This window comes from Schistocerca serialis, chromosome 9, assembly GCF_023864345.2.
Source record: "Schistocerca serialis cubense isolate TAMUIC-IGC-003099 chromosome 9, iqSchSeri2.2, whole genome shotgun sequence".
Taxonomy (NCBI): Eukaryota; Metazoa; Arthropoda; class Insecta; order Orthoptera; family Acrididae; genus Schistocerca; species Schistocerca serialis.
The window spans coordinates 32,404,745-32,431,485 of NC_064646.1; the positions used below are offsets into that span (position 1 = coordinate 32,404,745).

The 26,741-nt window shown below is 44.7% G+C and overlaps 1 protein-coding gene and 1 pseudogene across 1 annotated transcript in view; one reads left to right on the top strand and one right to left on the bottom strand.

The window, feature by feature from the left end:
* Window positions 1-26,741, bottom strand: part of LOC126419299 (GTPase-activating protein CdGAPr) — a 478,818-nt gene that overhangs the window by 165,352 nt on the left and 286,725 nt on the right. The gene's annotated exons all lie outside the window — the stretch shown is intronic.
* LOC126420193 (5S ribosomal RNA) lies at window positions 15,147-15,263 on the top strand (annotated as a pseudogene).

The following is a 26,741-nucleotide window of genomic DNA, read 5'->3' on the forward strand; positions in this document are numbered from 1 at the left end:
TTATTGAGGTTCTCTGTCGCAACCAGCGGATGAAGTGCTGCTGGAATCTTCCGAAGTCGCCCCACTGTCACTATAAAGTTTCAGTTATTTCTGAAATTTTGGTACCAAGGAGGTGATGGGACGTTAAGTACCTTGGCGGCATAGTGTCTCCCATTAATTTCGTAAGTGTGATGGAGGTTTCCTTTCCATCGGGCGCTAATTCTGGTCCTTACTGTATGTAGCGGATTGTCAGGTGGCTTTTCATCGTATTTCACTGAATCGGTGCAAACAGCTTCCTCGACCAGAGTACCTACGTCTTCAAGTCCCTTTATTCCGCAGTGCACCTTCACCCAAAACGAGATGGCAGTCTTATTTAGGTGTCAAAGCTCCTGAAATGCTTCTAAAATGCGGTATATTAAACTATTTTTGGTATTGTTGGCATCGTCGCATTTTAACAGCATGAGTGCTAAACGAGAATCTGATGAAATACTAAACTTCTTTTGCGTAATTACGTCCCTCTAAAATCGCCGCAAGTTCTACATGGGGATAGCCACGCTGCTAAAATTTTCTAATTCAGTGTACCTTTGATAAATGGAAGGCGTGTCTTAATATTCAGCTTCACTAAGTTGCTAGCGTAGGGCATATCATAGCAGCTCAAATTTGTGAAAGCGGCCACATATGCACCCAAAGCACCGAAGTAAAAATCTGCTAAGGGCGGTAGTTCCAAGACGACACATTTGAGATCCTGATTTGGACGCTAATGGCAGTTAGTTCGCACCTTAAGTCCCAACTACAACAACGTCTGTTGCACATACCATTTTTTATAATTTCCATGTCTTTCAATGGGATACAACATATCATTCAGTCGTTCTCAGAGTTCTATATTTTCCAAGGTATTACATGTACAAATAGGAATGATTCACGAATAGAACCGTAAAGTGTCAAGAGTTATCAGTGCGCCCACCAGTTCGCGTTACGATTGCAGAGTCTTGACAAAATACTAACAAAGCAGGGAGAGAGTTTTTGTGTGCTGGAATATGAGAGATGTTTATCTGTTACAAAAGTGTGGCGCGCATTCAGAAGGAATAATGGAAAAGAACCGCTATGTAAGCGGGACAATGAGCGTTGGAATCGACAATATAAGAACACTGGTCGCGTCTGTAAACAGAAAAATACCAGAAATACCAGTCGAACAATGGTGCCAGTTTCGACCGTGCAGAGGGCGAAAGAAAATTTCGTAGACAGTCCATAAAAATAAAAGGTCCGCGGAAGCTTCGAACTTGGAATACCGCAGCAAACTCTGTGGAAGATTTTGCGACGGCAGTTACATTTAAATCCGTATTGTCTGCAACTTGTGCAACTTTTAAAACGGGTTGATTATGGCCATGACCTTGAATTTTGCATCACAATGCAATAATCACTTGGGGATGAACATTTCGCCTACATGCTGATACTCAACGACGAAGCAACCTCTTATTTGTATGGTAAGGTTAAACGGCACGACGTTAGAGTGTGGGGCACTGAACATCCTCATCAACTTGTGGCACATGAACGAGATCAGCAAAAAGTTGATGTATTCTGCGCAGTGTCACTGAGGAAGCTGTATGGGGCGTTTTTCTTCTGTGTGAACTCTGTGACGGTTGCCTCGTACCTTGATACGTTGCATGCGTGATTATTTCCACAACTGACAGCTGATTCGGGGAATGTTATCTTCCAACAGGACGGAGCACGCGCTCATTGGAGCATCGATGTTCGCCGCTACCCAAACTTCAGCATCGCTGGATTTGGTGTACTGGCGAAAGAGACGTGGCTGTCCCCCCTTGGCCCCTAAGATGACCTGACCTAGCGCCTTGTGTCTTTTCCCTTTGTGGGTACATTGTGGGCCGGTTTACGTACCCCCAATGCCAAGAACTAGCGAACAACTCAGAGGACGAGTCAATGCTACTGTGATGACCAGTGACAGGGTGTTGCTACATTTCACTGTACAGGGTGACACACGGGAGACGGACGGTTTTGAATTGCGTAGTACTGAGGGCGCGGTGGTGGGAGGTGGTCGTGGTGGGCACAGTTCTGATCCACACAAGACGCCATTTCATTTACTCAGTCACTATGGAGCAGTGGGACTTGCAAAGTCGAGTGTTTGTCTATGACAGTTTCGTGAAAAGTGGTGAGTCTATTATTGATACGCAGCGATTGTTTCGTGCGCGGTTTAATGTCGGTAGACATGGAGCTGTTCCGAGCCGTAACACAATCCTCAGATGGGTGGAAAACTTCAGATCAACTGGAAACATACTGGATAAGAAGCATCCTGGCCCGAGACGCAGAGTAACGACACCAGAAAATGTTGAGAGGGTAAGGCAAGCGGCAGTCAGAAGCCCAGGACGGTCAGCTAGGCGTCATGCTAGTGAGCTACGAATCAATCGTGAATCGGTTAGACGAACTTTGCATAAAGAATTAAAATTCCATTCCTACAAAATGCTCATTGTCCAACAACTTGAGGAAACTGATTTTGCTATCGAATGAAAATGAAATTTTACTGATGAGCGATGAAGCTCATTTTCATTTAAACGGGACTGTGAATAAGAAAAACCTGCGTTACTGGGCTCCAGAACATCCACACCTTATCCACCAGCGTCCTCTACACTCACAAAAAGTAACAGTCTGCTGTGCCCTTGGCTCCGTTGGCATTATTGGACCTTTTTTCTTTTTTTAGAACGGGGCCACAATTACTGTTAATTCGGTTCGTTACATTCGTATGCTTGAAACATTGTTGAAACTATAACTAAACGGCGACGAATCCCTTTAAAACGCGTTTGGTTCCAGCAGGATGGGGCAACACCGCACACCGCAAACACTTCAATGACAGTTCTTAGACGCACGTTTCCTCGCCGAATTATCTCACGTTTTGGTAATGTTCCTTGGCACCTCAGGTCTCCCGACTAGTCAGTATGTGACTTTTTTCTGTGGGGGTACTTTAAGAACTGTGTCTATTACCACAAACCACGAAATTCGGACGAGTTGAAGAATGCAGTCATTCAAGAAATTGCTGCCATCCCTGCAGAGATTTTAGTCCGTGTGATGGAGGATTTTGAGAAGAGTCTTGAGTCCTGCATTCGAAATGATTGACATCACCTTGACAACACAAATAACTTTGTTAACTAAAATGGCAAATAATGAGCTTTGATTTCGTGTAAATAAACACCCATTAATTTTAAAGTTGGCTGAGTATTATTTCATTAAAATCCGCCCGTCTCCCGTGTATCAACCTGTAGTAGGACCTTGACTAGCGCTTCGACGGATGTGACCAAAGGGGCACTCGTAGAACAGTTGTAGAGTCCAAAATGCAAACTTGCAGTGAGTGTACGGTTTAGTCATGCATCAGTAATACTTTGGAAAACACACGAGCTCTGACAACGAATGAATCATATATATAGCAACCCTGCAGGACGGAACAGTGATGTCTAACCTCAAGGTGGCTAGGTTTCGAAGCAGCTGAGACAATGAAGACAGAGAGTCGGTGCGTGGCAGCAGCTTTTAACACGGCGAGTAACGGCAGACCGCGTGTGGAGCCAGTGGCTGACTGCCGCCGGCTCGTCAATATGCCGGGCCAGGCGCGCACGGCGCCCATTGTGCTGCTCGCGGCTCTGCCGGGACGCCGCGGCCACGGCCACAGCCCGCTCAATGGAGCAATCCGCATCCTCCTCCGGCACTCACAAAGGACCCCACAAACTAGAAGCTAATATGCAGTTTTGTGGCACGGTGAAACCCTATTTTTCCGTGCGGTACAACATACTGACAAGGCTGAAGTCATTCCAGGAATAATACCCGCGCAGAGGTGAAAAGGAACCGAAATGAAAGCATTTCTGGACAGCCTGACGAAATGTTAGTTTTCCGCGCCACGCCGGTGCGGGTTAGGCAAAACACTTTGGTTTTCTCTATCATACAACGATACACTAGGAAAAGATACGCTAAAATTTGGCAGCAAGAAACAACATTACTGTAGAAAACATTCTGCTTTTACATTTCACGTCTACATTCCGGCCGGCCGCGGTGGCCGAGCGGTTCTAGGCGCCTCAGTCCGGAACCGCGCGACTGCTACAGTCGCAGGTTCGAATCCTGCCTCGGCCATGGATGTGTGTGACGTCCTTAGGTTAGTTAGGTTTAAGTAGTTCTAAGTTATAGGGGACTGATGACCGCAGATGTTGAGTCCCATAGTGCTCAGAGCCATTAGAACCATTCTACATTCCGTAACTGGGCACGAGGCGCGTATTCTGTAGTCAACAGCGGTAGCTGACACCGTTGTTTGTTGTTGTGGTCTTTCGTCCGAAGACTTGTTTGATACAGCTCTCCATGCCCCTTTATCCTGTATAACCGAATGATTACAACCCACATCCTTCTGAATCTACTTACCGTATTCATCTCTTGGTTTCCTTCTACGATTTAACCTCTCCCCCCCCCCCCCCCTTTCCCACGCTTCCCCCGGTACTAAACTGCTGTTTCAGAATGTGTCCTGTCAGCCGACCCCTTCTTTTGCTCAAGTTGTGCCGCAAACTTCTTGTCTTCAAAATTCTATTCAGTACTTCCTCATTAGTCACGTGATCGATCCATCTAATCTTCAATAGACTTCTGCAACACCAAATTTAGAAAGCTTCTACTCCTTTCTTGTCTGGACTGTTTATCGTCTCTGTTTCGCTTCCATACATGGCTACACTCAGACAAATACCTTCAGAAAACCTAACATTTAAATCTACATTCGATGTGTACAAATTTCTCGTCTTCAGACGCGCTTTTCTCGCCATTGCCAGTCTACATTTTATAACCCTCTATTTTGGCCATCATCACTTACTTTGCTCCCCAAATAGCAAAGCTCATCAACCACTCTATCTATCTTGTTTCCTAATCTCATTCCCTTAGCATCAGCTGATTTAACTCGACTCCGTTCCATTATCCTTATTTTGCTTTCGTGGATGTTCATCTTATATCCTCCTTTCAAGACAATGTCCATTCCGTTCAACTGCTCTTCCAAGTCCTTTGCTGTCTCAGACAGAATAACAAAGTCATCGGCAAACCTCGAAGTTTTTATTTCTTCTCCCTGAACTTTAATTCGTACTCCAATCTTTCTTGTTTCCTTTACTGCTTGTTCAATATAGATATTGAATAACATTGGGGATAGGCTACAACCCTGTTGACACTAAGAATGCGAAAAGCCGACCGGTTAAAACCGATATCAGTATTTTAGTTCTGAATAACAGGTATTTTTCGTTACTTGTTTCGTCTCAGTTATAACAGGTTTTTTGTTTTTTTACTAATAACCGAGTTAAAAAACTGAAATATTAGTTAGTCATAGCAGCAGTGCTAATTTTATTTTCGTCTTTAAGTAAACCTTTTTGAAGAGAGGAGTTATTTTTACTTGTAAAATTTGGTTTGAAATATTGCATTATCGCAGAAAACGAGAAAATCGATCCGTGCTATTTCAGTAACAATGTCAACAGAAAGGAGCGACAAACATATGTGACAATACTTGCCCCCACCTGATCTATACGATAGTTTCTCGCTGTCGTTGCCGGACATCCGTCGCGTTGCGGAATGGCACCAACCTTGTCTGGAAACATTTTTACGAAGTGACATTGCACTGAAGTACGATGTTTCATTTACTTTGAAAGATTAAAGATTTGTCTGCCATGTCTGTGAAGTAATAAAATAGGACGTTATGGTAACAGTAATAAATTGAAAACTCAACAACACTTCATTCACAGTAGACAATAAAAATAGAGAGTGGCTGATATGCTACATAATATGTCTTTATCTGCTTGTAGACCTTCAAAACTGACAATTTAACACGAAATAACAGAGTTCATCAAACTAAATTTTCACCCTTTAACACTGACTATTCTTAAAGCCAAAATACCAGAATGATCCTCAAATTACAACATGATTTTTGAGCAGAGTTTTAAAAAAATGGAATCACTAGGAGAATACTGGTAATTTTTTGTAGTATTCAACCACTTACCACTTTCTGAGAAAAGCAGCATACAGTACACGAACCACGTTTTCTCTTATTTGCCTATTTAATTTAATATTTCTTGAAAGTCAGAGAGTCAAAGTTTTTCAATCTTTATTCGAGTTCCAAGTTTATTTAACGAAACAAGAAAAAAGAAAATAGTTATTTCAGAAACCATTTATTTCGAGGGGTTTTCACAGTCAGGTTAAACAGGCGTAGTAAAGGAAATCCGATCTAACCGAAAACGGCTGTTTCAGCAACAGCTGCCGTCCCTGGTTGACAGTGCCTGCAGTGACGCACACAGAGTTTTGCAAACAGGTACGTGGGAGATCGCTGTTACAGCCACGTACGTTAATAGGCAGCTTGCATTGGCTAGTACTGCACGCTGTGGTGCACGTGATGCAGGGTTAGGTATATAAGTGATTCTGGGCTACTCGCAAACTACAAGACATACAAAAAATACACACATATACCAGTGAGTACAGTATGTCTCAAAATTTTAAACTCACATTACAAGTGTTCATGTGGGCACCGTTTGTGACACGACAAACGTCAATACGGGCGGATAGAGCACGCGCGTGAAATTCATTGCTGCTCGGGAAAGCGGAACGACAGCAGCCCGCTTCGGAAATCTGTTTATTGGGTAGTCTATCCGCAGACGCGACAGTTCGGAGCCAAAGATTTGTTTACACGTTCTGACAAGCTCTGCAACTACGCCGCGGGCATATTACGAATCGAAACTTGGATGGATGTCCTGTCATTTGTCTGTAAATACGTTTTGTAGTTTCCGCACCGTCGTCTTCTGAAACCTCAAATGTGCTCACGAATAATCCAGTATATGTTAAATTTTTACAACAGACAGCGCGGTTTGTGTGTTAACTGCGACAGCAAAATACGAAGAATAACCTGTATTCCTGCAGTCGTGATCTTTGACCTCGATTAGTTCTAAAACGGAATTGTAGAGACCTAAACCCTTCCACAGGAATTACTATCGACTGGCTCCCGACTAAAAAGCCCAAGCTGGTCGAGATATTTCTTCTTCCTGTATATGTTTCACCCTCCGACACGTATAAACAAATAAGTACGTATGATATAAGATTAACACAAAATCATACTTTGTTCATCGATCGCAGGTCATCGAAAGTGTCCGGCTTATGATTTGTATCTTAAAAGAGTAAAAATGTTTAGAAATATTTTGCTGTGTTTGCTGTCCTTCCATTTTTACGTAATTTTTGGCAGTCTTCTCAACTTCTTTTAAGGCATGTTAAGACCTCTTTTTAGCCCATTTTGTGTCACTGCAGTACCGTTTTGGACATCTTTGAACAGCCATGAAGTGCCCATTATACCGAAACAGCGCGTCATAAAGTTTTATTGGTGAAAAAATGCTGACTACAAACATAATCTAGTGACGTGTTCACTATATCAGTTAACACTACATTTCCGCCTCACACCGGATATTACGTGCATAAGTACAGTAACTTTGAACATCTGGGTCTCGGCAACGGACAGCGATGTCGAAAAAACTTTCTACGCACCCCGAGGTAGTCATCTTAAAAACATATCGCAACAGTATCGACGATTCGGCATGAACAAAAAATTACAGAAGTGACCATTCCGACAACTGGTATTTTGTGTAGCATAAAATCATGGTTTTCGCGGTTTTGTCAGGAACCGCCTGTGAAAAAATGGCGATTTTAGAAGCCGCCTAAGGTCCACCCTAGGCCATACATAACGCACAAGAACCAATCGATTTGCTCCATTTTACTGGGCTGGAGGCGGGGTGTAATGTTTAAATGTTGACCCTGTACCGCAAGACAGCCACAGTATGCCCGTTCTTCCGATTGGCATACAAATGGTCACTAGGCCAAGGTGTCTCTGTGATCAGCAGAACAAGAGATATGACCCTCTGAAAAATCGCATTATCGCTCGCGCCTGTTTGCTACCGCGCTCTGACGTGCGCGGACCGATCGACAGTGTCACACGCCCTCACTCCATCAGTCGCTGAGAAGTGCTGTATCCGAGCCGGGACACTGGTGCAAATTCTGGCCACAGTTCCTTCCTGGTGCCGACAAAATACTGACGCTGAAGATCTGTCCACTGTCAGGATTCGAAACAATAATTTCACAGACGAGCGCCGACGTAGTAGTACATAAGTGACCTCAGAACGGGGGCCAGTTTTTTACTGTCATTCATATAATTCCAAGTTATGTAATCTTCTCAGCCTTTCTCTCTATTATGATATTTTTGTATAGACAGTGCTGCATAGCGTTAATGTATTTAAAGAAAGTCACCATGGACCCACCAAAAAACTGAGCTCAAACATAATGCAGCATCTCGAAAATAATGACCTAGACGCCAACCAGCACGTCTTTCGAAAGCATCGACCACGTGAAATCCAACTCACACTCTCTGACGTCAGCTACTGAAAGCCACGGATCAACGCATGCAATATTTCTCAGTTTCTGAAAAGCATTTGATTCAGTACCGCATCTACGCTAATTACGAAAAAGATCGTAAGGGTATAAAGGGAAATTTGTAACTGGATTGAGTTTTTTTTTTTTTTCTTAGGGTGGACACAGCAAGTTATATTCTTCGGAGAGTCGTCGACAGTTGCTGAAGCAACTTCGGGTGTGTCCCAGGGAAACGTGTTGGGTCCCTTGCAGTTCAGGTACGACAGTATTAATAGTAGCCCCAGACTTTTCGCAGATGATGCACTTTTATATAATGAGGTACAGTGTCAAAGGGGCTGCACAAACATTCAGTTACATCACCATTAGTTTTCAAAGTGGTGCAAAGACTGGCAACTCGCTCTAAATGTTCAGAAACGTAAAACTGTGCACTTCACAAAACGAGAAAACGTAGTATCCTACGACTATAGTTTCAATGAGTCAGATGAGACATCGGTCAACTCATATAAAAACGTAGGTGTAGCAGCTTGTAGGGACACGAAATGGAACGATCACATAGATTGAGTCATGGGTAAAGTAGATATCAAACTTCGATTTATTGGTAGAATACTAGAGAAATGCAATCAGTCTACAAAGGAGACTGCGTACAAATCACTTGTGCAATGCATCCTAGAATATTGCTCGAGCGTGTGGGACCTGTACCAAAGACGACTAACAGGGGTTACTGAACGTACACACAGAAGGACAGCACGAATGGTCACAGAAGATCGAAGTAAATTATCCCGGGAAAGCCTAGTTGTAAAGTTTCAAGAACCGGCTTTAAGTGATGACTATAAGAATGTACGGCAACCTCCTACATATCACTCCCACGGGTATCGTGAAGACAGGATTACATTAACTACAACATGCACAGTGGCCTTCTCCCAGCGTTCCATAATACGTGAATACAAGGGGGGAAGCCCTAATAATTGGCACAATGTGAATTACCCTTTGTCATGTATTTCACAGCGATTTGCAGAACATGGATGTAAATGTCGAAAGCGTTGAAATTATTATTTATACGTAGACAACTATAAAGGTCAGTCGGAAACGAGACAGATGGAAAAAAATAAGTAAACTGTTTATTATTTCGAAAATAATCGCCATATCTTGCAATACATTTGTCTGACTGGGAGGCAAGGCGGTAATTGCCTTCGTGGAGAAATGTTTGCGGTTGCCTCCGGAACCATAACTGTACACAGGCGATCACTTCGTTCGAAGCAAATCGACGGCGACGAACGTCTTTCTTCAGGGCTACTAAAAAATGGAAACCGCATGGGGAGAGATCGACACTGTATCGAGGCCGTGTTAGGGCTCCGGGGAAGCCGTGATGACCTTTTTCTTGCATTGCAAGGCGCGCTTGTCATTGACTTTTGGAATACAGGGCCACAAATTAACGCACATACATACGTGAACACACTGCAAAAAATGAGGCCCGCCATCAAGTCCTTACGCCCAGGAATTTTGACGGATGACATCATTCGGTTGCAGTATAATATCCGCCCACAAGTTGCCAAGGTTCCGTCCACTAACTAGGCTGCAGAAGTTTTGCTGGAAAGCCCTTACACATCTTCACTAACGTACCGACCTCTCCTCAAGCGACCTCTCTTGTATCAGCTTTCTCTGAAGAAGACATTCGCGGCCGTCGATTTGCTTCGGACAAAGAAGTGCACGCCTGTGCGCAGTCTTGGTTCTGTAGGCACTAGGATTCAAATGGTTCAAATGGCTCTGAGCACTATGGGACTTAACTTCTGAGGTCATCAATCCCCTAAAATTTAGAAGTAACCTAAGGGTATCACCCACATCCATGCCCGAGGCAGGATTCGAACCTGCGACCGTAGCGGTCGCGGGGTTCCAGACTGTAGCTCCTAGAACCGCTCGGCCACTCCAGCCGGCGGCATTAGGATTAATACTGCATCACGTTTAGCGTAAGTTTCTTGGCGTCAAACGCACAACTGACTTAAGTCGCAGCATCTCTCACACACACGTGCATCTGTTATCTGTCACGGACAGAAAGGGTCGACATTCCATTATAGTATTAACCGTAGTATTTGGCCACAGCTGTATCATAATCTGTGTAGTCCTTAATGTTAGTTTTACTCGCACATTCGCGGCGATATTCACGCTAGTAATTTGTTGCTTAATGATAGCCAAATATCCCGAAAACCGCTACGTATTATAGTAGAACAACGGTAATTTATGTGTTTTTCACTCTCTGATACGAAGCTGATATGCCACGAAGAGACCGAAGACCCATAATACGGTTAAAAACTGTTTAGTGGGAAACCGATTCGTTTCAGACACATAGACACATCGCCCGCGCCTGCAACGCCTGTATCAACTTTCTCGGGCGCTGACTGGCGTCAAACCGCAGCGTCCTACGGACACTGTCTCAAAGAGGGAGACTTTAGCGAAGGCAGTGGCTGCACCTACTCCGACCGGTTCTGCGGCTTTGCGACGTAACTCGCCGCCTCGCGTGCCAGCAACAAGAGGAAAACAGAACCACAATTTGGTCAGAGCCTTTATGGCTGCAGATGCCAACGGACTCTCGGCCTTTTACAACCCAGGAGGGAGAGGATAGGGCGTGCTTGGGCGGTAAGCGGCGACTGCTGTTTCCGATAATGAGAGGAATGCCAGTTATAAAGTTAACACATAGTACAAAAGCCATTTTTCCTGCTTTTTTGCACGGTGAACCCGCTAAAGACAAATTTAGCAGGCGTTAAAGACGATGGGGATTATAGAACGAGGGGACAGAAAACGGCGTAGAACGTTACTTTGCGAGACACGGCATTCAGCCAGACCCTATGGAATTTGCGTTCGATACTGACTGACTACCGATGGTTCAGTATAGAGGCAGCCAAAGAGAGATTCACCCAGGATTCCAGACCAGGTTAAGCAAATACAGACTTTGTTATCTACTTCCAAATCAGAAACTCAACACGTAATCAGTTAAGACGTGCAGATTCACAGAACATTCATCACACAAAACACAGGAGGGTGGGCTACACGAGATTCCTAGCGTTACAATAAGCTGACGATGTGTAACGTAACACGCCACTTCAATAACGTGTATACAACGACGTATCAACTCAACATATTTCCGTCGTTATTCTGAACTGTCACTGGAGGACATATTCACTTCACTAAAATATACACTATGTAAGGAAAAATATCCGGACACATGGCTGAAAATGACTTAAAAGTTCGTGGCGCCCTCCATCGGTAATGCTGGAATTCAATATGGTGTTGGCCCACCCTTAGCCGTGATGACAGCTTCCACTCTCGCATACATACGTTCAATCAGCTGCTGATAGGTTTCTTGGGGAATGGCAGCCCATTCTTCACGAAGTGCTGCACTGCGGAGAGATATCGATGTCGGTCGGTGAGGCCTGGCACGAAGTCGGCGTTCCAAAACATCCCAAAGGTGTTCTATAGTATTCAGGACAGGACTCCGTGCAGGCCAGTCCATTACAAGGATGTTATTGTCGTGTAACCACTCCGCCACAGGCCGAGCATTATGAACAGGTACTCGATCGTGTTGAAAGATGCAATCGCCATCCCCGAATTGCTATTCAACATTGGGACGCAAGAAAGTGCTTAAAACATCAATGTAAGCCTGTGCTGTGATAATGCCACACAAAACAACGAGGGGTGCAGGCCCCCTCCATGAAAAACACGACCACACCACAAAACCACCGCCTCCGAATTCTAGTGTTGGCACTACACACGCTGGCAGATGACGTTCGCCGGGCATTCGCCATACCTATACCCTGCCATCGGATGGCCACATTGTGTACCGTTATTCGTCACTACACACAACGTTTTTCCACTGTTCAGTCGTCCAATGTTTAAGGTCCTTACACCAAGTGAGGCGACGTTTAGATTTACCCGCGTGATGTTTGGCTTATGAGCAACCGCTTGACCATGAAATCCCAGTTTTCTCACCTCTCGCCCAACTGTCATAGTACTTGCAGTGGATCCTGATATAGTTTGGAATTCCTGCGTGATTGTCTGGATAGATGTCTGCCTATTACACATTACGACCTCTTCAATTGTCGGTGGTCTCCGTCAGTCAACAGACGAGGTCGGCCTGTAAGCTTTTGCGCTGTACGCGTCCCTTCACGTTTCCTATTCACTATCACACCAGAAACAGTGGACCTAGGGATGTATAGGAGTGTGGACATCTGGCATACAGACGTATGACACAAGGGGCACCCAATCACCTGACCACGTTCGAAGTCCGTAAGTTCCGCGGAGCGCCCCATTCTGCTCTCTCACGATGTCTAATGACTACTGAGGTCGTTGATATGGAGTACCTGGCAGTTATTGGCAGAACGATGCACCTAATATGAAAATCTTATGTTTCTGGGGGTGTCAGGATGTTTTTGATCACATAGCGTATCTTTTTAAACAGCTAAATGCGTTGAAGTTGGCCTCATTGTCGTCTTTTCGGGGTATGACTTAGGTCTCCAGGTTTGGCTGTACAAAAAATTTACAATTTGTAGATCTGTCGTGTTCATTGTTTGTCAGATATCAAGTAAATCAGTCTCTTCATTGAACCTTCTGTATCCATAAATTTAAGACAGCTAACTCATAAGATGTGTCTCACAAAAGATTCCAAAAGTCTCTTCTTTCTACAATAAACAATACTACTTTAAACAAATGTATTTCCAAAACTTCATTATGCAACCACTCTTCCTGCCAATTCCCAATACGTGCAAAGATAACATCTAAGGTAAAGTGGTTTAAATGATTTACATTGTTATGAAAGATATGTTTCGAATAACTGACGAATAACTTATAAAAACTTGGTAAAATAGATTTACAGATTTTCATATTAAAACATCAAAGACAATCTTGATTACATAAAATATAAATAGTTATGCACAAAATAACAAATTTTTACCAACATAATTTTAGACGATTTTTTATTTGGAAATGAAATTATCGATGCCCACTGGTATCGATGTCTTCAGGAAGTGTATCAGGCTCGATCACATCACAGTAGTCAGGAAGATGACAAGGTATAGAAAGAAGTCATAAATCTACTACGAGCAAAAAAAAAGTCACCTAGTACAGATTGTTCGGAGACGGAAAGGAAAACGTGCGATCTGGACACGAATTTAACAGGAAGTAAGCAAATTGGGGACCAGCAAGCAGACTACCTGAACGAATTCTGTAACCTTGGATACAAAATAGCACATGACGAAGGAAGCAAGAAAGACAAACGCAGACTACCACAGGCAAAGATAGGATTTCTGTCCAAAAGAAATCTATTAGACTCAAACATCAGCCTTGATTTGAGGAAGAAATTTCTGAGAATGTACGTCTGGAAGGCAGAATCGCGTGGAAATGAATCGTGGACTATGGGAAAACCGGAAACGAGAGTTTGAAATGTGGCTCAGTAGAAGGGCGTTGAAAGCTGGATGGACGGATAAGATACGGCAAGAGGAAGTCTTCGGGAGAATCGGTCAAGAGATGAAGATGTGGGAGTCTGCAGCTCGTGGTCGTGCGGTAGCGTTCTCGCTTCCCGTGCCCGGGTTCCCGGGTTCGATTCCCGCCGGGGTCAGGGATTTTCTCTGCCTCCTGATGGACTGGGTGTTGTGTGATGTCCTTAGGTTAGTTAGGTTTAAGTAGTTCTAAGTTCTAGGGGACTGATGACCACAGGTGTTAAGTCCCATAGTGCTCAGAGCAATTTGAACCATTTTTTTAAGATGTGGGAAACATTGACAAGTACAAGGAAGAGAGGGCGTGTGTTAACACATAAAGGAATAACTTCCACGGTACTGCAAGGAGCAGTAGAGCGTGAAAACAGCACGGGAAGACACACACAGTAATATACCTAACGAATGGAGGACTTAGGGTGTAAGTGCTACTGTGAGATGAAGCGATCGAGAGAGGCATACTAAGCGGCCCGCAGCAAACCAGTCAGAAGACCCGTGCGGGGTAGCCGCGCCACAGTTCGCGCGGCTTTCCCCGTTGGAGGTTCGAGTCCTCCCTCAGGCATGGGTGTGTGTTTTGTCGTCAGCGTGAGTTAGTTTACGTTAGATTAAGTAGTGCGTAAGCCTAGGGACCGATCACCACAAACTCCCCCCCCCCCCCCCAAAAAAAAAACTGATAACCCCCTGTAACGAGAAAAGGCAATGTCAATTCTGTGCAAATTCTTTTTTATTTTTCGTACATAAACAGACATATTCTGGTCGTTTCCTGTGCATTTTTGATGAAGTAAATTATACTAAAAAAATCCATGCTTGTAATGTTGATGTGAAAAATCTTTATCTCTGGGATAAGATAGGGCAAAAAGAATTGTGAAGATTAAGACTGATCCGTCTTGTTAGCAATGACTCTAAAACTTGCGTGCGCGGGTGCGCGTGCTGATAGCGCAGGAGGAGTTTGGCCGCCGAACGTATCGTTAGCAGCAGATTTGGCCGGCGAGGTGCGGCCACGGGATTCAGTCGTGTGGAATCGCAGTTATCTCTGATAACTTGCCAACGTTGCTCACGTCTTGTTATTGTTATACAGTATCGTTTTAGTTCCAGTTTGAGGAAAGAAGTTACAAATTGTGAGGGAAGAAGAGGATTTAGCAGTCGTTGAATGTGCAGCATTTATTTTACTGCAAGCTGATCGCCAGAAAAAGAGGAAGAAGAAAGAAAGCTCTCTTTCAAAAAGTAGGGAGCAGTGTGACGGGACAAAGTTGATGTCTACCTTAAAGCTGAATAGGCAACGGCCTTGCCACAGTGGATACACCGGTTCCCGTGAGATCACCGAAGTTAAGCGCTGTCGGGCGTGGCCGGCACTTGGATGGGTGACCATACAGCCGCCATGCGCTGTTGCCATTTTTCGGGGTGCACTCACCCTCGTGATGCCAATTGAGGAGCTACTCGACCGAATAGTAGCGGCTCCGGTCAAAGAAAACCATCATAACGACCGGGAGAGCGGTGTGCTGACCACACGCCCCTCCTATCCGCATCCTCAGCTGAGGATGATACGGCGGTCGGATGGTCCCGATGGGCCACTTGTGGCCTGAAAACGAAGTGCTTGCTTGCTTGCCATATTACACTCCACACATCCTTAGCAATAGCAATAGCAATAGCAACTGTTGGAATTCAGTTTTTCCTCTTTAACAGAATACCCAATTTCTGTACTTTAATCTGTAAATTCCACAGTTCCTGGTGATGCTCTTGTTAAATTAAAGAGCGAATCCGGTAAACGAAAGATACTAAGTGCGACTTTTGGCTGTCCTGAAAAGCTTACACACCAGTTCTAGAGACACAACAAATCACAATGCACTAACTCCAGAAAACTTTAGGTACGTGGAGAAAACCGTACGTACGCGATCACACAGTCAAATGCTGTAAAAGTTTTAACAGATTTGCCCCCCCCCCCCCCGCCCCAGCGCCCACCCATTAAAAAAACTAAAAAGAAATTCGCTCCTTGCAGAATCCGGGTGATCTTCTTTCTTCCAGATATATGTATGATTAGTTGTAAATAGTCTTCACGGTTTTGCCGGCGGATCACGTTCTGCAAATTCTACACTATTTCCTCTAAGCAACTGTCCGACATCTTCAGGTGGTACAACCTTGCAGATCAGTCAGTTGTACCTAGCCACCATCAAGGTTGAACCACCTGAAGATGTCGGCCAGTTGCTTCGAGGAAATACTATGGAATTTGCACAGCGTGATCCGGCGGCAAAACCGTGAAGACTATTTACAACATATCCGCCGGGAAAGCTTGAAGAGTCACGTACGATTAGTTGTTTGTATCTGTGATGAAAGGGTACGGTTCAGAAAAAAATTATCCTAAGGACAAACACACACACCCATGCCCGAGGGTGGACTCGAACCTCCGCCGGGACCAGCCGCACAAGGTTCACGAAAGATAGATGGCCTACGTATGTAGGACAATGTCTGCCACACCCATCAGGTAACATGCAAATATCCGCCTTTGCAGGGGACCGATGGTTCGAAGCCTGCTGGCGAAAAAAATTTTACCGCCTCTATTTGTCAGCCAGTGACATGATGGGAGGAGGAGGTGGTGGTGGTGGTGGTGGTGGTGGTGGTGGTGATCAGGATTTACGCCACTGTCCCAGATTAAATTCCAAGCCTCTTGCAGTGCCGCATGAAAAGGTGTCATGATACTGTTGATGGCAATCCATGCCTCGGATGGGGACTTAAACGTGGCAGTTACCTTGGCGCTATTCAAGAGAAGCAGCTAAGAGTCGGCACTCGATTTCACCCTCTCCCTTCTCCTACCGTCGAAAGCATCGCGGGCACATCACAACACTGTACAGGCAGTCATCACTGCTATCCACACTACACACACACACACCTGAAACTTCGTAACAGGTTGGCGATCTCCACCAGGAACTTCCAATGATGGGAAATATAACATTTTTATCGGAACATGGTTTGACTTTCTGTAAATATGTTACATCGTCGGTACTAGTCGGATGAAGCCACTCACTTGCAAACGTAAAAAAGGTACTGATTAATAGCATTATTTTTAGTTCAACAGTTTTTATTTATTTCATCTGCATCATATGCTTCGTAAACTACAAATACACCTGCTTCGCTAATGATGGAGAAAGAAGTCCAACATTCAGATTTTTATCATTTGTTACGACAGAGAAAGCCAGCGACAACAATTTGTCTGGACAAAATTAGGCAAATGACTAACTGATCTAACTTAACTCTCAACGATAACAAAATAAATTCTACTAAACGATTATAGTAACAAGAATGGTAACCAATCTGTTCCTGCTGCCGAGCGCTGTATGTGAGACCTTATTGCGTGAGTGAAAAACATACAGGATGTTGTTGTTGTTGTGGTCTTCAGTCCTGAGACTGGTTTGATGCAGCTCTCCATGCTACTCTATCCTGTGCCAGCTTTTTCATCTCCCAGTACCTACTGCAACCCACATCCTTCTGAATCTGCTTAGTGTATTCATCTCTTGGTCTCCCTCTACGATTTTTACCCTCCACGCTGCCCTCCAATACTAAATTGGTGATCCCTTGATGCCTCAGAACATGTCCTACCAACCGATCCCTTCTTCTGGTCAAGTTGTGCCACAAACTTCTCTTCTCCCCAATCCTATTCAATACTTCCTCATTAGTTATGTGATCTACCCATCTAATCTTCAGCATTCTTCTGTAGCACCACATTTCGAAAGCTTCTATTCTCTTCTTGTCCAAACTATTTTTATCGTCCATGTTTCACTTCCATACATGGCTACACTCCATACGAATACTTTCAGAAATGACTTCCTGACACTTAAATCAATACTGGATGTTAACAAATTTCTCTTCTTCAGAAACGCTTTCCTTCCCATTGCCAGCCTACATTTTATATCCTCTCTACTTCGACCATCATCAGTTATTTTGCTCCCTAAATAGCAAAACTCCTTTACTACTTTAAGTGACTCATTTCCTAATCTAATTCCCTCAGCATCACCCGACTTAATTAGACTACATTCCATTATCCTTGATTTGCTTTTGTTGATCCTCCTTTCAAGACACTGTCCATTCCATTCAACTGCTCTTCCAAGTCCTTTGCTGTCTCTGACAGAATTACAATGTCATCGGCGAACCTCAAAGTTTTTATTTCTTCTCCATGAATTTTAATACCTACTCCGAATTTTTCTTTTGTTTCCTTTACTGCTTGCTCAATATACAGATTGAACAACATCGGGGAGAGGCTACAACCCTGTCTTACTCCCTTCCCAACCACTGCTTCCCTTTCATGTCACTCGACTCTTATAACTGCCATCTGGTTTCTGTACAAATTGTAAATAGCCTTTCGCTCCCTGTATTTTACCCCTGCCACCTTTAGAATTTGAAAGAGAGTATTCCAGTCAACATTGTCAAAAGCTTTCTCTAAGTCTACAAATGCTAGAAACGTAGGTTTGCCTTTCCTTAATCTTCCTTCTAAGATAAGTCGTAAGGTCAGTATTGCCGCACGTGTTCCAGTGTTTCTACGAAATCCAAACTGATCTTCCCCGAGGTCCGCTTCTACTAGTTTTTCCATTCGTGTGTAAAGAATTCGTGTTAGTATTTTGCAGCTGTGACTTATTAAACTGATAGTTCGGTAATTTTCACATCTGTCAACACCTGCTTTCTTTGGGATTGGAATTACTATATTCTTCTTGAAGTCTGAGGGTATTTCGCCTGTTTCATACATCTTGCTCACCAGATGGTAGAGTTTTGTGAGGACTGGCTCTCCCAAGGCCGTCAGTAGTTCCAATGGAATGTTGTCTACTCCGGGGGCCTTGTTTCGACTCAGCTACGAAATCCAAACTGATCTTCCCCGAGGTCCGCTTCTACTAGTTTTTCCATTCGTGTGTAAAGAATTCGTGTTAGTATTTTGCAGCTGTGACTTATTAAACTGATAGTTCGGTAATTTTCACATCTGTCAACACCTGCTTTCTTTGGGATTGGAATTACTATATTCTTCTTGAAGTCTGAGGGTATTTCGCCTGTTTCATACATCTTGCTCACCAGATGGTAGAGTTTTGTGAGGACTGGCTCTCCCAAGGCCGTCAGTAGTTCCAATGGAATGTTGTCTACTCCGGGGGCCTTGTTTCGACTCAGGTCTTTCAGTGTTCTGTCAAACTATTCACGCAGTATCATATCACCCATTTCATCTTCATCTACATCCTCTTCCATTTCCATAATATTGTCCTCAAGCACATCGCCCTTGTATAGACCCTCTATATACTCCTTCCACCTTTCTGCTTTCCCTTCTTTGCTTAGAACTGGGTTTCCATCTGAGCTCTTGATATTCATACAAGTCGTTCTCTTATCTCCAAAGGTCTCTTTAATTTTCCTGTAGGCAGTATCTATCTTACCCCTAGTGATATAGGCCTCTACATCCTTACATTTGTCCTCTAGCCATCCCTGCTTAGCCATTTTGCACTTCCTGTCGATCTCATTTTTGAGACGTTTGTATTCCTTTTTGCCTGCTTCATTTACTGCATTTTTATATTTTCTCCTTTCATCAATTAAATTCAATATTTCTTCTGTTACCCAAGGATTTCTACATACAGGATACAACGACAAATTACACCACGCTGTCTCCCCGCATAGGCAACGTACTAACTTGCTTGCTTACCTGCGAACCGAGGCACAGCACGGCACTGCTCGTCGCTAAAATGTGAGCAGTATAAATACGGAAGGACATTTCTGCGTCTGTTTATAGTCAGGATGCCAGCGGTCAGCGTTATGCGTAGTACGTCACAACACAGGCGAAACACGGGATGACGCATGGTTCCGCGGAACAGCATTCCCGAACCACTCGTACCCACCACAAGATCTGCAGCTGTCAGCACAAAGGTGGCGCGTCAGTGGCCCGCAGTGCCTCGGAGTGTCGCCGCTAGGTCGCCCGTTTACTCCCACCTCGGCCACGGGTATGGGTTTGAAGTGTACCCTTACTGCAGAATCTACCGTGAGCAAATGTCGGAAAATCCTCTTCCTGCTGAGATGTTAATGATAGTTTACTTTCGGCGCATATCAAAGTAAGACCAATTGACGTTGGTAACTAACAATAAAAATTAATTGTGTTTGATAATCAAGTGCTATCGACATATGCTAGTCTGCTGATGCACTCAATGTACCCTTGATGGCGAAGAGACATGTTTACATACGGCACTTTAACTGCCAATCCCACCACCTGTTTGGACGTGAAAATCTCGATAGACTGCTGATCCCACCATTACAGGGATTCGATTTTTCCCTGCTTAGATATGAAATCACTTATACAGACGGGCTCGATCCGTCTTCATTGTGTTCCTAGGGAAATGCATACAAAAAACGTCGCGTTTGATGTACCTGATCGGAGATTGTGGTACGGGCCTCTCGAGCACAGAACATTGTTCATTGTTCACTGTTTCCTTACGTGTCTACCAAATGCATGCATTGTCCACAATAAAGTAAAAAATAGGACGGTGCTTCTGTTTAAATTCAAAAATGTACTGTGTGTAGAATTAGAATTGTGCGAAAAGACTGGATTCCATTCGCGGCCAACTGGGCAAGCGATTACAGGAAACCATTTACAGGTAAAAAAATCCATCCACGCAAAACAAGAATCCAGAGGATATGCAAAGTAACCTCAGCTATAAAAAAAGGCAAACAGGAAAAGGCTGCAAGAAAAGACATAACATATTAATGAAGCAAGTGGAAAATCGCCATCTGTAAAGATCCAGATTTGAGATTGCACTTAACATTCCTGAAACGTACAATATACGAAAAAAAAAAACGGATCATCAAAGAGGTTGAAAAATATGTAATATAGGAGAATACGTTTCAGGTTTTCATTAAAGGTTAGTATCGCGGTTAAATAATGGCTAGTTTTCTTGGTCAAAAACATTGAAAACCCATCAAAAATGGCTAGCATTCTAAGAAATTACAATGTTTACATGGCCGGAATCAATGTTAACATACGCGTATGTCTTTGTGCTAGTCTGTCTTCAACGCCGGCTGCGGCGGCCGAGCGGTTCTAGGCGCTTCAGTTCGGAAACGCGCGACCGCTACGATCGCTGGTTCGAATCCTGCCTAGGGCATGGATGTGCGTGATGTCCTTAGGTTAGTTAGGTTTAAGTAGTTCTGAGTCTAGGGGACTGATTACCTCAGATCTTAAGTCCCATAGTGCTAAGAGCCATTTGAACCATTTTTTTGTCTTCAAAAAATGGCTCTGAGCACTATGGGACTTAACATCTGTGGTCATCAGTCCCCTAGAACTTAGAACTACTTAAACCTAACTAACCTAAGGACATCACACACATCCATGCCCGAGGCAGGATTCGAACCTGCGACCGTAGCAGTCGCGCGGTTCCGGACTGCGCGCCTAGAACCGCTAGACCACCGCGGCCGGCTTTTTGTCTTCAACATTCCGTGTATTCAGTACTGTTATTGAGTGTCGCGTTTAACTATGGTCTGATATTCCTTTCTCAGCTTCGCAGGTACGCTCTTTGTGCACTGCCTGGCGAATGTTAATATTTGCCACACCGCCGTGTCAAAACGTCTTTCAAGACAAAAGGCCGACCAGTCAGCCAGTCTGTCTTCCTGCTGTTATCGGCGCATCGCTGAAACAGAATCCAACAAAACAGTCCAAATAGGACTGGCAGGAGGTATTGAACGCATACACCGAAGGGCAGCACGAGTGGTCACAAGTTTGTTTCATCCACGGGAGACTGTCACTGAGGTTCTGAAGCAATGAACTAGCAGACTCTTGAAGATACGCGGAAACTATCCCGAGGAAGTCGACTAAAAAAGTTTCGAGAACCAGAACGGGCTTTAAATTATGATTCTAGGAATTTACTAAAAACCCCTACATATCTGCCGGCCGAAGTGGCCGTGCGGTTAAAGGCGCTGCAGTCTGGAACCGCAAGACCGCTACGGTCGCAGGTTCGAATCCTGCCTCGGGCATGGATGTTTGTGATGTCCTTAGTTAGGTTTAACTAGTTCTAAGTTCTAGGGGACTAATGACCTCAGCAGTTGAGTCCCATAGTGCTCAGAGCCATTTGAACAATTTGAACCCTACATATCTGTCCCATAGAGATCTCGAGAATAAGATCGGATTAATTACAGCAAGCACAGAAGAATTTAAAGAACCTTTCTTCCGCGCTCCATTCGTGAATGAAACGGGGAAACGTCCTAACAACCGGTACAGTGGAGCGTTCCATCTGCCACGCACGAAACGGCGCATCGGTGCAGACCAAATTTCACACGCACGCCTCACCTAGAATAATGCAGTCTGCAGATTTTCCAAGAAGATAACAGAACATGAAACATCGGTAGCGCTGGTATTTCTCAGTGCACGTGGAGGGTACTTCAAAGTCAGAACATGAATCCGCAATCACCTCCAATATGTGTAGAGTCTTTTGTTTGTCAATCGCCGACCACGGCGAAACTACCGGTGGTTTGTCGCACACGCGTTGGCACTTCAGTTTGTTTAAGAACACGGCAACATTAGGAAGAAATGGCACTGCAATTGTTTACAACCAATATTTGTCAGCGGGTGTCAAATCCTCACGAAACAATTAGGACTACATACCATCACCAGATTAAGATTTATGTTTAAACTGGAAGAATAAAATAAAAATATTAGTGTTTAACTTCACATGGACGACGAGGGCATTAGAGAGAGAGCACACGCGCGGATTGGAAGGGCAATCAGTAGAGTCCTTTCCACAGGAAACACTCCGACATTTACCATAAGCGTTTTTGGGAAATCATGGAAAACGTAAATCTGGATGGTCTAACAGTAATTTAAACCGGCGCCCTGTCGAATACACGTCCAGTGTCTACCAGGACTCGTAATAATAACAAAAACGAACAACGCTAATGCACTGTGGTTGCCGTTCTACCTGTCACAGACAACTGCAACATGTTACTCGCTTACGAAGTTACACTGACATCGGAAGAAGTGTTCTTGGTTCTTCGCTTTTTTTTTTCAGGTTGTGTAATGAATGTCTTGCATATTGTTTCGCGATATATTACTATATCATAGTTTCATCGTTTCCTCTCATTGTTAGACAAGAAAAACATTTAATTCGTTCTACTTTGGAATTTTTTGTGATCTTGTTATCACATATGTGACGTACGTCGTCGTCCTATGCGCACCAGGATATTTGAAGTTCGGCGTCTGCGAGCACATTTTGCTTTCACTGTTTTTTTCTTTTGTTAAACGTATGTCGGCTGTATGTATTTACTAAGTGAAATGTGCTCGCAAATGCCGAAAATTCGACATCCAGGTGTACACAGGGTAACGAGGTACAAGTACAGGGTGCCCTATGTGATGACGAGATCCCAAAAAATCCTAAGTAGAACCAGTTTAACATTATGACACTTGCACCCCAAAAAGTTGTTTCTTACCTAACAATAACGAGGATACTGCAGTACATGTGGAAACATAAAGTTATTATAAGCACTGGACAAACATGTATTGCAGTAACTGAGGATCCTTCGTAAATAAAAGGAGGCGCATATGGCATAAAAGGAAACGGCCTTTTACTTCGTTGCGTAGATGGACTCCATCCCCAAGCAGATAATTCTGTGTGTGTGTGTGTGTGTGTGTGTGTGTGTGTCAGCATGGCCACGGCCGACGCCCAGTCGGCGACTTGAGCGTCCCTAACCCACCCCAGTCATGTAACCGGAGGAAAGGGACCTACAGTTTACCTTGCAGTCCGAACCACGTCTCACTCATATCGACTCTCACATCGTTGTGAGCTGAAGGCTAGGTTAGGCACAGACTGAAAATTTCCACGAGTCCAGTAGGATTCAATCTCTCGTCCTCTCGTTTCGAGATATGCGCTTTCCTGCTAGCCCACCAGGCTCTACATAATAGTAGTAATAATACGGAAGCAACTAAGTAACGACAGGAACAACAAACTTGAGGACAACTTGTTCACATATGGTAGTCACACAGAGAGTACCGTTTAAATAACAGCAGGTGGTTATAATTAAAGTGCAGCCATTGACGAAGGTCGAGTTTCGGCAACGAAACTTAGTAGGTACTGTATGGTAATGAGTTAACGTGAAACCGGTTTACGCCGGAAAGAAATTAGTTGCAATTTTCGCCATCAGGTGTAAATCTGGTGTAGTACACCGTTTGTGTGACGGTACCATATCCTTGCTGTCATTTGACAATCCATAACGTGAGTGAACAGTAAGCTATTGAGAAGAGAGACTGTGCGCCGTTACTGGAGGCCCGTCAGGAGTGCCGTCTGCACACTGTCGAGACCTCCTGGTGCAGTATGTGGTGATTCCCGCTTTAGGAGAACGCAGTCGTGTGAAAATAATGGCTCTGAGCACTGTGGGACTTAACATCTGAGGTCATCAGTCCCCTAGAACTTAAAACTACTTTAACCTAACTAACCTAAGGACATCACACACATCCATGCCCGAGGCAGGATTCGAACCTGCGACCGTAGCGGTCGCGCGGTTCCGGACTGAAGCGCCTAGAACCGCTAGACCACCGCGGCCGGCCAACTGTGTGGAAACCACTATCTTCTTGCAAGTTAGTTAATAGGAATATCAACATTATGTCCTCGTTTGTTTGACCTTTCCCGCCCACGTCCCATTTCTAATCCAGTACACATGGAAACATTTCTGTACGTCTTTCTTGCATTCACGGATTCAGATGTGCACCTGGCGCCCAAAATGGAAACTAATTTTTGCCAGCATAAATCGGTTCCGCATTAAGGCATTACCGTATCTGCTAAGTTCCTCTGACATACGATAGTCGGAGCCCACCCTGTAACCCCGGTGAGCAACTGCACTATAATTGTCGCCACCCGAAGTAGGAGAGAAACTGCACGTATGTACGGCCATTGTCACAGAGCACTCATTTCTTTTCTAGTAGTGTAGTTTCTTGCAGGGCCCTTCGCATTCAGCACACAAACAAGGGAAGATGTCTAATCCGGCACATGCTTCGCCATGAGGCAAAAAAAGTTAACAACTTCTGGTAGAATAGGAACACTGCAAGTGGAAAATAATGCTCTCGTGCAGTAGGGGTCTGGTAGTGCAAAAAATGCAGTCGTACAATAGGAGCCAACGAGAATGGGAGGGGGGAGGGGGAGGGGCGGGGGGCAGTACGCGTAAACTATAGGGAGCCGGGCGCGGCCGGCAACTTACCCCGGCGACATGCTGCCGTCCAGAAACACTCTGCGACACGGCCGGGTGAGAACGGGAGGCTACGGCGCCAGCGCCGCTGCCGCAAACAACGCGTGTCAGTTGACGTCCCGCTCGCTCGCGCGCGCGCGCCAGCAAAAAAACTGTGGTGGAGGCAGGCGGCAGGCACAATGCCGCCGGGCTGCGTATCGCCACGCACCGGAAGTGTCGCCATTTCTCGGCCGGCCAGCCGGAAGTGTGCGCGCGCCTTGCACTGGGCACCGCTAGCGAGGCAGCCGAGCGCACCGTCCGGTACACCTTGGCGTCGGACCGCGAGAACCGGCAAAATCACAAGGCTTTTCACTCTTAAAATAAATCTTCCTTCACCAACACGTACGAGTTGCTTTTGCGAAATACCTCTGATCGTACGTTTCAAAACCGTACGCCTAGAGCTGCAAGGTGTCTTTACTTGCTTTTCTAATGAAGTGTCGGTTTTGTGGGTCCACAGCCTCCCAGTAATTTGTGGAAGTAAGCGTTGCCGTACTAGGGTAAGTTGCCGCTTATTTGTTGTGTGATTGGGCCAATTTCGACGATAAGTCATTTTATTCCACGTACAGAGTAGTTTTTATCGATTGTATGCCACAACACACAGAACATACAGCGTACTGCTTATTCGTAAGTAATGGACAATTACTTGCGCGTCGAAATTGGCCATCCGTACAACAAGTAAAGGATAACTTACAGCCTACTACGGGCGATGCTTTCTTCTACAAAACTGCCGATTATCAGTTACAGTTACCGATTACGCTCGTCAGACGCTAGTATCCTCAGACATCCATTGCTCGAATGGCTACACGCTTCAAGTTAAAAGCATCACTCTGCACCATAGTCATCACAAAGTGGTGTGAGGTGGATCAAATAATCTCTGGCTGTTTCCTGTAGACTATAACAGTCGGTGTGTACCCTGCAGGCGACTCTTGAATTTACTAAATTAAGAGTTATGATATTAACAAAGGTGATGTGAACATTACGCCGTGCGCCAACTAAACACACTGCCACTCCTTGCCGGCCGCGGTGGCCGTGCGGTTCTGGCGCTGCAGTCCGGAACCGCGGGACTGCTACGGACGCAGGTTCGAATCCTGCCTCGGGCATCGGTGTGTGTGATGTCCTTAGGTTAGTTAGGTTTAAGTAGTTGTAAGTTCTAGGGGACTTATGACCTAAGATGTTGAGTCCCATAGCGCTCAGAGCCATTTGAACCACTTGCCACTCCTTTACCCTTGTCCTCTCTGTAGCCCCCTTTCACCCCCTCCCCCAAATCTCTCTCTCTCTCTCTCTCTCTCTCTCTCTCTCTCTCTCTCTCTCTCTCTCTCTCTCTCTCTCTCACACACACACACACACTCACAAACACACACAGCGTATCAACATAAAATATTCTATATACTTCGTCACTACTGGCAGAATCATTATAAATTCTATACATTTTACCTCGAAGTATACTCTCCTTGCTTCCTGTCAGTTCATAATACGTCACTGAACGATACCTTACTTCTTTGTTTACGTATGTAACCACGTGACGACTGTTTTGGAGCGTCTGCGTGGACTAAAACATTCTGTTTTTCGCCTTCCTCCGTGCTGGCAGCAGCACGGATTGTCCATAACTATCATGCGTACAAACCGGCTATGTTTTGTCAAGTTAGATAAGTCTATCTG